Source organism: Balaenoptera physalus (assembly GCF_965194825.1).
Source record: "Balaenoptera physalus genome assembly, chromosome: 6".
Taxonomy (NCBI): domain Eukaryota; kingdom Metazoa; phylum Chordata; class Mammalia; order Artiodactyla; family Balaenopteridae; genus Balaenoptera; species Balaenoptera physalus.
The window spans coordinates 65,513,237-65,525,995 of record NC_138885.1 but is presented as its reverse complement, the minus strand read 5'-3'; the positions used below and the strand labels follow the sequence as shown (position 1 = coordinate 65,525,995).

The window sequence follows — 12,759 nt, the reverse complement described above, 5'->3', positions numbered from 1 at the left end:
GAATGTAACAGTCTCCAAATGCAGTAAGGATTCTTGGTGAACATGTGTGATGTCTCCTAATTCATATTTAAGAATTTAACTACACACTCAGTGAAAAACCCAGACAATTCAGAAATGATTTTTTTAAAGAAAGGGTAAATCCCCTTCCTCACCCTCTCTACACACCACAATCCCACTATTTAGTCAGCCACTGTGTGTGTCATTCCATGCCTTTTACAGGCAAATATGTGTAAAGATTTTAAATGGAATCACATACTTACTGTTGCAACTTGCTTTTCCACTCATAAACATCAAATCTTAGAACACTTAGAGCTGATTCTTTTTAATGACTACATAGTCCTGATGTTTTTACTTTTTTTTCACATCTTTATTGGAGTATAATTGCTTTACAATGTTGTGTCAGTTTCTGCTGTACAACAAAGTGCATCAGCTATACATATACATATATCCCCATATCCCCTCCCTCTTGCATCTCCCTCCCACCCTCCCTATCCCACCCCTCTAGATGGTCACAAAGCATCGAGCTGATCTCCCTGTGCTATGCAGCAGCTTCTCACTAGCCATCCATTTCACATTTGGTAGTGTATATATGTCAATGCTAGTCTCTCACTTCATCCCAGCTTCCCCTTCCCCCGTGTCCTCAAGTCCGTTCTCTACGTCTGCATCTTTATTCCTGCCCTGCCACTAGGTCCATCAGTACCGCTTTTTTAGATTCCATATATATGCGTTAGCATACGGTATCTGTTTTTCTCTTTCTGACTTACTTCACTCTGTATGACAGACTCTCCCTCTACTGGGTATGTAGGTACCATAATATGAGAAAACCATAATTCAAAAAGAGTCATGTACCACAATGTTCATTGCAGCACTGTTTACAATAGCCAGGACATGGAAGCAACCTAAGTGTCCATCGACAGATGAATGGATAATGATGATGTGGCACATATATACAAGGGAATATTACTCAGCCATAAAGAGGAACAAAATTGAGTTATTTGTAGTGAGGTGGATGGATCTAGAGTCTGTCGTACAAAGTGAAGTAAGTCAGAAAGAGAAAAACAAGAGTGAGTTTGGGTAGTTCATTAGAGGACACATCTATACTTCTTGGAGACCCAGTTTTGTATGCTTTTGGGTCACCTTGAAAGATAAAAAGAAAAGATGTTTTCCACTGAGGTAAATAAAATATACAATGATGAGAATGAAAAGTACTCTTTCAGGTGACTTCAAGCCCCACCTTTTTCAAACGCAGAACAATTCCAAGGAGAAGGTTTTTGAACGTGCTAATCTGTCCTCAGTGTAACTGAAGCCAACAATCTGAGTTCAGGAAAGGAGCCTGAGAGTTAGCAGAACACCGAGTCTCAAGAAGTGTGCAAAAAAAAGAAACCTAGACGTCCCTAGAGAAATGTCAGAAGGCATTAAGCCCAATTTCAAACACATCTGAAATAGAACACATGTTCATGTGATTCAGCTCAGCCAATCCTTGGAAAACCAATGCACAATTTATTCCCCTGCAACTAGAAGGAAAAGGAAAAGGAAACACCATGAGAACTCAGGTGGCACCACCATAGTGGAATCCAGTGAGGAAATTTCCAATAAGTTCAGCAAGGATGTGGATATGCAGGATGAGCTAGAAATGAAGCAGATATGAACTTGCACAGGTGATAGCTTGTGCACCGATTCTTGATTTAGCTTCTTTCCTCACATCCTTCTGACCTTAGAAAGATTAAGAACTGCCAGCATGTGTCCTCCAAAATCATCAATTTATGAGATATATGCATACTGATCAACGGTATAAAAAAGGGCTGGACGGGCTTCCCTGGTGGCGCAGTGGTTGAGAGTCTGCCTGCCAATGCAGGGTACACGGGTTCGAGCCCTGGTCTGGGAAGATCCCACATGCCGCGGAGCGACTAAGCCCGTGAGCCACAATTGCTGAGCCTGCGCGTCTGGAGCCTGTGCTCCGCAATGGGAGAGGCCACGATAGTGAGAGGCCCGCGCACCGCGATGAAGAGTGGCCCCCACTTGCCGCAACTAGAGAAAGCCCTCACACAGAAACGAAGACCCAACACAGCCATAAATAAATAAATAAATAAATAAAAATTAAAAAAAAAAAAAAAAAAAAAAGGGCTGGACCCCTGACATCTAAGGTCCCTGGCAATTCTAACATCTATGATCCTGGGTGTTAGGGCATTAGATTGCTTTCATTTAGTTGAGTAACTACTACTGACTCACTTCTCTACTCCATTTCTGCCCATCTTCCCATCTGTGAAATGAAGGTTAATTATGTTGTGGCACTTCATTGATTTGAACTCCCACCATTATTCAGATTTTGTACTTGTGTTTCTTCAAAAAAAAAGTTGAATAATTTTTCAAAACCAGGGTTCAAGAAATAAAGTATAACTTCCTAATACCTTCAGTTTCTGTGTCCAGAAATTCATTCTTAAATGTTAAAATATTTTAATTAATTGTGATTAATTATTGCTTTATAGGTCTTTTACCTTGGTTTTTAAAAGATTGTCTTATTAGCATCTTTTAAAATCTAATCTTATTTTATTAAAGAAATAAATCAGAAATAAATTCCGACATTCTCATTTTTAAAAAGTCATTTTTTTCTTTCCTCCTTCTTCTACTTAATGATAGTTTATTTTAGACTTATATTACATAACTTTTTCAAAAGCTGTATATAAGTTTGTGATAAAATTGAAATTATATTGGTTTCTATAATGTAGAAACTGAATTTGTAATTCAGATTAACAATTTAAAATGCTCTAGGGATTATGCTACATGAAGTAAATCTCTTTTTTTTTTTTATAAATTTATTTATTTATTTTTGGCTGCGTTGGGTTTTCGTTGCTGCTCACAGGCTTTCTCTAGTTGCAGCGAGCAGGGGCCACTCCTTGTTGCGGTGCGCGGGCCTCTCACTGTGGCGGCCTCTCCTGTTGCAGAGCACGGGCTCCAGGCATGCAGGCTCCAGCAGTTGTGGCACGCGGGCTCAGCACTTGTGGCTCGAGGGCACCAGAGCGCAGGCTCAGCAGTTGCGGCGCACGGGCTTAGTTGCTCCGCGGCACGTGGGATCTTCCCAGACCAGGGCTCGAACCCATGTCCCCTGCGTTGGCAGGTGGATTCTTAACCACTGCGCCACCAGGGAAGTCCCAGTAAGTCCTTTTAAAAATAAATTTTGCTTTGTAATACATCATCCTGTAACTTGTTACACAGTTTAGATTTTAAAGTACTTATGAAGATTACTTATAATGCAAGGTACTTAAAAACATAGACTATAAAATAAAGACTAAGGTGCTTACATATCTATAGAAGAAGCTTGGTACATATGAACACATAAGACTAACTGAAATAAAGTGGTGTTTCCTACTAGGCACAAAGCCGGTTCTGTGGCCTGCTGGGGGAAACTGGTGCCCTGGGGCCTGCACAGCTTCAGTAGGGCTGTCATTTAGCCTCAGGTGCCTTCATTCTCCCTTCCTGAGCTTGCTTCTCAGTTTTGCCATCTGAATCAGAAAAATTAGCCTTTTGGTTTAATATCAGGATCGTTTCTTAGCAGTTTACTCTGTGGCTTGAGAAGAATATTTCCCATCCTGCCCTCCAATGTGTTCGATTTTAGTGTGAGGAAATACTTTTATTTATTTACATTTTTTAAAGCTTTAAAAAATTTTTATTTATTTATTTATTTATTTATTTATTTATTTATTTATTTATTTATTTTTGGCTGCATTGGGTCTTTGTTGCTGCGTGCGGGCTTTCTCTAGTTGCAGTGAGCGGGGGCTACTCTACATTTTTTTAAAGTCAAATGAATGTTCTTTCCAAGAACTTGGAGTCCTGCATAAACATAATCTGCACATATAACAAGGAGCTGTCTAAGCTGACTGGACCCCTCTAAAGTTAAGGTCCAGCTTCAAATGATTCTATGTTCAGGCAGAAAGTTTCTAGGGCACTCTCAGCCAACTTGCTGGTAGAATGTTGTTTCCTATACCAATCACTTGAGATAATGATGGAGATGTTACTGGGTAACCTAGGGGGACCCTTAGAGAAAATGTATAAATGCTCCGTGTTTTCTTGAGGAAAAGTAGTGTCACGTGCAAGAGGATCTGTCCGTGCTGTTTGTGCCCTGCTTCCTTCGTCTCTAGCGGTGTCAAGAGGAAGCCAGGAGGCAGGGGAGGGGGGCTGGCATCGTGTGTGACCCTCCTGCCCCCCCCCCATTTTTGATTTGTATAATGATGTTTTCTAGACCATGTAATTCCTAGGCAAATGAAACTTTAAGTTCCACCCCCTTCTAACAAGATTCCCCTACCTGAGCCCCTCCTACATTGAAATTCTGAAGATTCTGTGGCTCTCCAGCCATTTATAGGCCTAATCCAAGCGGGCTCAGCAAGTAGCATGCTGCACCCTCCCGTGCAGCCTGTCACTGTGATTAAGCAGAGTGGAATGGGATCAGATAGGGCTAACTTAGCTGTAGGGTAAGACCAAACTTTGTCCCAAGGGAGTTGTTGCTCTCAGGCACAGTCTGGCCCACATTCATTTAAAGCCGCTCCAACCTCTTGGCTTGAAAGATATTATGGGAGATTTGTAGGCAGAAATAGTGCTTCAGCATAACAGCCTGTACATTGTTGGAGCAGCAGGCCACCTGGAATGGTGGCAGGGGCCAAGGGAGGGAAGAGATGGGAAGACCATAAGGAAGAGGGTGAGGGTGGTCCCAGACCTTACTCACTGATGCATCTGAGTTTTATCTTTTTTTTTTTTAATTGAGGTATAGTTGGTTTACAATATTATATTAATTGCAGGTGTACAACATAGTGATTCAAAATTTTTATGGATTATACTCCATTTATAGTTATTATAGGATATTGGCTGTATTCCCTGTGTTGTACAATGTATCCTTGTAGCTTATTTACCTTAGGCATAGTAGCTCCTACCTCTTAATACCCTACGCCTATCTCTTGCCCTTCTCCCCTTCCCTCTCCACACTGGTAACCACTCGTTTGTTCTCTGTATCTGTGAGTCTGTTTCTTTTGTGTTATACTCACTAGTTTGTTTCATCTTTTAGATTCCACATATAAGTGATAACATACAGTATTTGTCTGTTTGACTTATTTCACTAAATATAATATACCCTCCAGGGCGATCCACGTTGTTGCAAATGGCAAACTTTCATTCTTTTTTATGACTGATAGTATTCTGTTGTACATATACCACATCTTCTTATCCATTCATCTGTTGCTGGATACTTAGGTTGTTTCTTGGCCATTGTAAATAATGCTGCTATGAACATTGGGGTGCATGTATCTTTTCAAATTAGTGTTTTTGTTTTCTTCGGATATATACCCAGGAATGGAATTGCTGGATCATATGGTAGTTCTATTTTTAATTTTTTGAGGAACTTCCACACTATTTTCCACAGTGGCTGTTGAGTTTTATCTTGAGGGACAGGGCTTCCCTGACCTCATTTCTTGGCACTGGCTCTATGGAAGCTGGGTTAAAGCAGAAGTGGTGTATTTGCCCCATGAAATCTAAATAAAAACGTGTACCGTTATCGACTATCATCCATTCTCAATTAGTAAGCCCTGGAAAAGTAGCACCTGCTTACACACTTCTGGAGAATGAAGAATTCCATGCAGAGTAAGGAAGAAAGGCAAAAAGTTTCCAAGAGAATTTAGTGATCAATCAGCCAATCAATAGATACTTAAGTGCCTACTCTAGGCTCCAAGGAGATGTGATACTACTTTTGTTCTTAGGAAGCCAATTGGAAAGCTGAGACTAACATGCTCACAAAATTGTCCATAAAGAAAGACCAAGTACCCTTGAGACTATAAGCCTCTTAGGAGCAACACCAGGTGTGAGGGGTCACAGATTTTGGCTATCCCTGGCTGCCAAGAACTGAGAAAAATGCTGAACTCTAATTATATAAATTCCCAGGAACTTGCACCTGTTAAAATCCTTCCTGCAAAGATGAAGGTGAAAGGGAAATAATGCTTCCTTTACCATCTCTAATCCACACTTGTAAAAAAAGAGAAAGGAAAATGCTCTCGATCTCATTGTTAGAATTTTTTTAAGTCTGTTTTGGTTTTTCTTTTTTGTTTACACATGTATGTAATATGTGCTCTTTAAAAACATTTAAAAAATACAGAAGTGTAAAATACAGAAAGTAGAAGTTCCCCAGAAAAGCTCTTCCCAGGTAATCACTGTTAATACGTTGATATGTATTCATCCAGAGTTCTTTCTGTGCATATACCATTTGCTGAACTTTCTAAGGGAAGTTACCTGTTTTACTGTGACTAGTCACACATCTATATAGAATAAAAGACAGACTAGGCAAAGCACATGTGAGAGGACAGGAATGCATAGTATTACCTATGTCTTTGTTGCTGTCTACTGTACATTCTCTTTTCCTTTTGCCTTCACTCTGCCCTTGTTTCTCTTCTTCCAATGTTTCCACCCTTCTATAAGATTACTCCTCTTACTGTTTTTTCCCTTTCCCTCCTGAAATGATGGTACATTCCTGGTTACCTTCTCCTATTTTTTCGTCTTTGCTTACCCTTCTGCTGGGTTTATGGTTCTGTGTTTACTGTAGTGTGTTTGAGTAAACAGTGTCCTGTAGGGTTATGTGAGACCAGTTCATATAGAAAGCAGTTGGACCACTAAGATCAGAGGTTGAAAATATCTGTGATTTTGACATTTCCTACCTAGAAGTATGAAGCAGTACTCCTTGGTCAGTGAACAGTTATGCAGACTACACTGCAGTAAGAATCTCCAAAGTGGAGATTATGAAATAACAAGGGATTTAATAATAGAAAAAGAAAACTAGCCTGTGTGTCCCTTTTCCCTCTCCCACTCTCCACCTCCACTCCCCAAACTGGCTGACAAACTAAGCAGAAATGCACTACTGCTTAAATTGCATTTCTTAACTTCTTCTACTCGCCTCTCACTCAACAGATTCTGTATTCAAGACGGAAGCTGTTGAAACAAACAAGGGGGCAGATGCTGCCTCGACCTCTCTTCCCATTGAGCTGAGCCCCTCTGTGCTCCCCCATCCACTTTAACCCGAGAATAACCTGTCTGGAGAGCATTCTCCTCATCTGAGGCACACACAGACGTCACTGCGTTTTCCTTTGCTGGAGAAAGGATAAAGGAAGAAAGGCGGCAGCTGCTCCAGGAGCAGAGAGCAAACAAGCCTCACTGTGGTGGCCCCACAGCCTTCACAAAGGGGATTCAGAGAGCTAGGCAAACACACTGCGCAGCCCAAGACTTCTGCACAGATTCACCTGCCAGTATTATTCATTAAAGATCTAAAGAACTGTCCAGGTGAACTGAGAGTCTAACCAAAGCACGTTTTCCAACTGGTCTTTTATGGAGTTGGAACAGGGAGAATACAGTTGAAGAACTGGAAAGGGCTTTAAAGATCACCTAATCCAACTAGAACCCTACCCCTTCCAATTTTAAGGTAAAGCTAGTGAGGCCCGGAAAGGTCGTAGGAGAGAAGATTCGCCCCTTTTCCAGCCTGTGTACATTGTAACACCGGAGGTCTTAAAAATTTTTTGTTTTATAAGACATTTATGAGGCATTTCTTGTAGCATTTTACACACAAAAGCTCTTCAGATGTTCATGAGACCGCATTACACTTTTACTGCATATTTCTCCACAGGGTTAATGAAAAGCCCCCCAAATTATGACATGAAAAATTTCAAAGCATTGGTTTTACATTTAGTGTCTGTTGATTCGTAGGGCCAGTGTGTCAAAGATGGGGACAGTTTGCTTTTGGTAGCCAAATAAAGTATATGGTAAACTATGGTTCCCTGGAGAATCACTTTCCAAAGAAAAGAACTGAGTATAGCCCTTTTTTTTTTTTTTTTTTTTTTTAAAGAAAGCTCTTTACTGTCTTTTCTTTTGGCAAATTCTGCTTTGTGGAAGTCAGGCTGAGCACAATCTCACTGTTTAAAGGTGCCACTTACCTGCTTCAGATAAACTTGTTTTTAAAATTTCCTTAGTTTACAGTTGTATTTTATTTGACAATTATATGGAGCTTCAGTTGCTGAACAATATTATTTAAACAAAATTTTATATCAAGGTAACACATATTTGCTTTTAAAAAACATGCAATTATAACAAGGTTTACAACGAAAAGCAATAGTCTCCCATCCTACTGTCTCCCAGTTTGACCCGACTCACCCAATCTGAACTGTTTTCGTTTCTAGTTACTGCTCAAAGCCATGTCAATTATAGTTTATTATATTTAGACTCTGACTTTCTTTACACTTTTTTTGTAATTTCCTATTCTAATTTGGACCAATTACTTTTGTAGACATGTTATTCAGTTGCCATCCTCAGATTTTTCTTATTGGAATCAGAATAGTTTTACTATTTCCTGTACTCCACATCTTACATGCTCTGATTTCACCTTCATGCCGTTGAAATAGATCGACTAGTAACTTCATCAGAAAGTGTGTGAAGTAAGTTTTCTGATTTCATAGATTTCCAAAACCACCTTTCTTTTCTCTCACACTTGGGTGTAGGATTCTTGATTGAAAATCATTTTCCATCAGAACTCTGAAGTCATTGTTCCATTGTCTTTTAGCATGAAGTATGGCTGATAAGGAGTCTGGTGATGTTTAAATTCCCCTTCCTCTCCCAAGATTCCCCCTCTGAAAGCTTTTAGCACTTTTATTTTATGCTCAGTGTTTTTAAATTTAATAATGTAGTCTAGGGCTTCCCTGGTGGCGCAGTGGTTGAGAAGCTGCCTTCCAATGCAGGGGACACGGGTTCGAGCCCTGGTCTGGGAAGATCCCACATGCCACGGAGCAACTGGGCCCGTGAGCCACAATTACTGAGTCTGCGCGTCTGGAGCCTGTGCTCCGCAACAAGAGAGGCCGCGATGGTGAGAGGCCCGCGCACCGCGATGAAGAGTGGTCCCCACTTGCCGCAACTAGAGAAAGCCCTCGCACAGAAACGAAGACTCAACACAGTCATAAATAAATAAATAAATAAATAAATAAATAAATAAAAGAACGTGAATTTCTTTTAAAAAAAAAAAGCAAACTGGGCTATTCATTTAAAAAAAATAATAATAATGTAGTCTACACGTGGATCCTTTTAGATAAGTGGTATAGTGGTTAAAAACGCAAGTGAATTATACTGCCTGGGCTAAAATCCTATCTCTGCCACCTACTAGCTGTGTGACGTTGGGCGAAATAATCGCCCTCGACCTCACTCGAGGAGGATACCACGTGTGCCTCTGAGGGTTGTTGTGCGAACTGAGATGACTGTTACAAGTGCTTAGCAGATAGTAAGTGCTCCATAAATGTTAGTGATGATTTAATCCTGCTCCACCTTCAGTGAACTCTTCTCATTTGAAGATTCATGTCTGCAACTCTGAGGAATTGTCCTCCCTTTCTTTGATAATGTCCTTCTGTTTGCTTTTCCTGTCTGAAAATAAGCCAGCTATCAGATTTCCCACATTGATTTCTCTTTTCTCTCATATTTTCTCTTTTTTGATGTTCTGGGGAATTTCTTCAACTTTATACCCCAAGTTTCTGCTGCTTGAATTATAACAATCATTTTAAATTTCTAAGAACTCTTTCTTATTCACTGATTGTTCCTTTTTCATAGTATTGTTTTTATTTCACATATGCAATATCTTTCCCAAGTCTTATTTTGAAAACATAAAAGCATAAAGGTTGAAAGAATCACATAGTGAACACCTGTATATCCCTCCCACCTAGATTCACTAATTTAAAACTTTTGTCATATTTGCTTCATTTCTGTTTATGTACATATGTCTGTGTATGTATGTGTGTGCCATTTACACAAACATAATTTTTTCCTGGACCATTTGAATGTCAGTTGCAGATGTCATGACTCTGTTCCTAAATAGTTTAGCATGTGACTTCTAGGAATAAAGACATTTTCCTACACAATCACAGTACCATTATCACAACGATGAAAATTAACAAAATTCCATATCATCTAATACAGAGTCCATATTCAAATTTCTCCATTGTCTCAAATGTGTGCAAAATGTACCAAAATGTAAAATGTCCATGCCTTTTAAAATAATTAATTAATTAATTAATTAATTTTTGGCTACATTGGGTCTTCGTTGCTGTGCATGGGCTTTCTCTAGTTGCGGTGAGCAGGGGCTTTCCTTGCAGTGCACGGGCTTCTCATTGCGGTGGCTTCTCTTGTTGCAGAGCATGAGCTCCAGTAGTTGCAGCACGTGGGCTTCAGTAGTTGCGGCATGCAGGCTCTAGAGCGCAGGCTCAGTAGTTGTGGCACACGGACTTAGTTGCTCTGCGGCATGTGGGATCTTCCTGGACCAGGGCTCGAACCCGTGTCCCGTGCATTGGCAGGCGGATTCTTAACCACTGAGCCACCAGGGAAGCCCCCCAAAATGCTCATGCCTTTTCACTCAGCGATTCCATCACTATCTTGCATACATACCCCCACCACATGTACAGAATGAGGTGTACACAAGAACGTTCACTGCAGCACTGCTTGTAAGAGCAGAAGATAGGAAACTGCCTTAAATGTCCATCAATATAGGATTGGGTTAAACACATTGAAACCAAACTATGGAATAAATATCCAACAGCTGTTTAGAATCAAGGTGTTTAGAATTGAAGTGTTCTGATATGCACTAATAAAGATATGAGTTAAATTTAACTGGAAAAGATTCCAAGTACTGCATGTAGTATATCAACATTTGTGTTAAAACAAAAAATGATGGCTGTCTGCAAACTGATAATTAACTCTGAGGGACAAAAAAGAAACTGGGAAAAGTAATTGCCTCTGGATAAGTGACTTAGGTGACTGCGTGGAAGGGAGGGCAGTTTACTTCTTATCAAATACTCATTTTGAATTTTGTACTATGTCCATGTTACATAATAAAAAACAGTCAGTGCTTAATGTGGGTGAATCTTCAATCCCATATAGCAGTGGTTCTTAACCAAGGGTGATTTTGTCCCCCGGAGGACATGTGGCGATGTCCGGAGACATGTTTGGTTGTTACAGCTGGAGGTGGGGATAGTACTGCTGGCACCTAGTGCGTAGAAGCCAGGGGTGCTATTAACCAGCCAATACACAGGTCAGCCTGGCAAAACAAAGAGTGATCTGGCCCAAAATGCCAATAGTGCTGAGGTTGAGAAACCCTGCTGTAGAGCAATTCTTCTGCATGATAAGGTTTGAGAAGAGCTAAGCAAGACTAAAGGAATAAACAAAAAGAAAGTCATGTGCATATGCCTAAGTATTATCATCGTGCCTTTAAGGTACTTCATATTTCTAGTAGTTTAGGAGGATGGTTGGAGAAGTCCAATATGCTCTTGTTTGCATAGCTGATTCCAGATTGATACAGTATTATGCTTCTGTAACCTTAGTTGGTGTTAATAATTTTAACTTGTGAACAGCAGTATGGTCACTTTAAGAATGAGGTCAGACTAAAGTCCATGATTTCTAGACTTTAATCTGTAAGTATACTTGCACATGTATGCACAGCACATGTACAAGAACATGCATGCATTGCAGCACTGTTTGTAACGGAAGATACTGACACAACCTAAATAATAGGGGACTGGTAGTGTAACTTATGGTATATCCATACAATGGATACCATGCAGCCATAGCTCTAATAAGCTCCAAGATATCATTAAGTTTAGGGAATTCCTTGGCGGTCTAGTGGTTAGGACTCTGAGCTTCCACTGCAGGGGGCCCAGGTTCAATCCCTGGTCAGGGAACTAAGATCCCCCAAGCCGTATGGCACAGCCAAAAGAAAAAGAAAAAAACAAAAACCCCCAAAACCAAGATATCATTAAGTTTAAAAAGCAAGTTAGAGAACAATATCTGTAGGAGGTTACCATATGATACATAAAAGATATATATGCTCATTTATGCATATATCTCTGAAAGATATGCAAGCTCTCAGAAATAGTGGTTGTTTCTAGAGGACTGGGGCAAGGAACTTTTCACAGTATGCCCTTTTGCATTTTGGTACTGTATGAATACTACTTTTTAAAAATTTATTTATTTATTTATTTATGGCTGTGTTGGGTCTTCGTTTCTTTGCGAGGGCTTCCTCTAGTTGCGGCAAGTGGGGGCCACTCTTCATCGCGATGCGTGGCCTCTCACTATCGCAGCCTCTCTTGTTGCGGAGCACAGGCTCCAGACGCACAGGCTCAGTAATTGTGGCTCACGGGCCCAGTCGCTCCGCGGCATGTGGGATCCTCCCAGACCAGGGCTCGAACCCGTGTCCCCTGCATCGGCAGGCAGACTCCCAACCACTGCACCACCAGGGAAGCCCACATACTACTTTTTATATATATAGACAGCTCTGCCTAAGTCAATGAATTAATGCACTGTGTAACACCACTGCAATGCATAATACAAGGAGAATGAAATATGTATTACAATAAAGATGTAAAGGCATATGGAAACACAGAGAAGTTGTAGATGTTGAAAAATTGAAAATGTTGAGAGGAAACGAGGAACTTCAAGCCATACTTCAAATGAGGCACCAATAATTTGTCATTACAAATAAACATCCTTTTTCCTAATACTTCTTCCTATAGGTTATAAAAACAAGAGGGCAGTTGGGGTATTTGTCTAGTGACTAGGGCAAACATGCAAGTGAGGTATTTCCCAGATGGTGATGAAAGAAAAGCCCCTCCTGGCATGCTTAAGACTTGGTTGGCTTACTTGATGGAAGATGAGATGGAGGAGTGGAAGCCAGGAGCCTAGGGTATATAGTCCTAGCTTTACCACTAATTC

General features: G+C 40.4%; 1 protein-coding gene across 1 annotated transcript in view; it reads left to right on the top strand.

Annotated features, from left to right (window-relative positions):
* The window catches only part of SLC25A12 (solute carrier family 25 member 12), a 182,709-nt gene that overhangs the window by 753 nt on the left and 169,197 nt on the right, over positions 1 to 12,759 (top strand). The window lies entirely within an intron of this gene.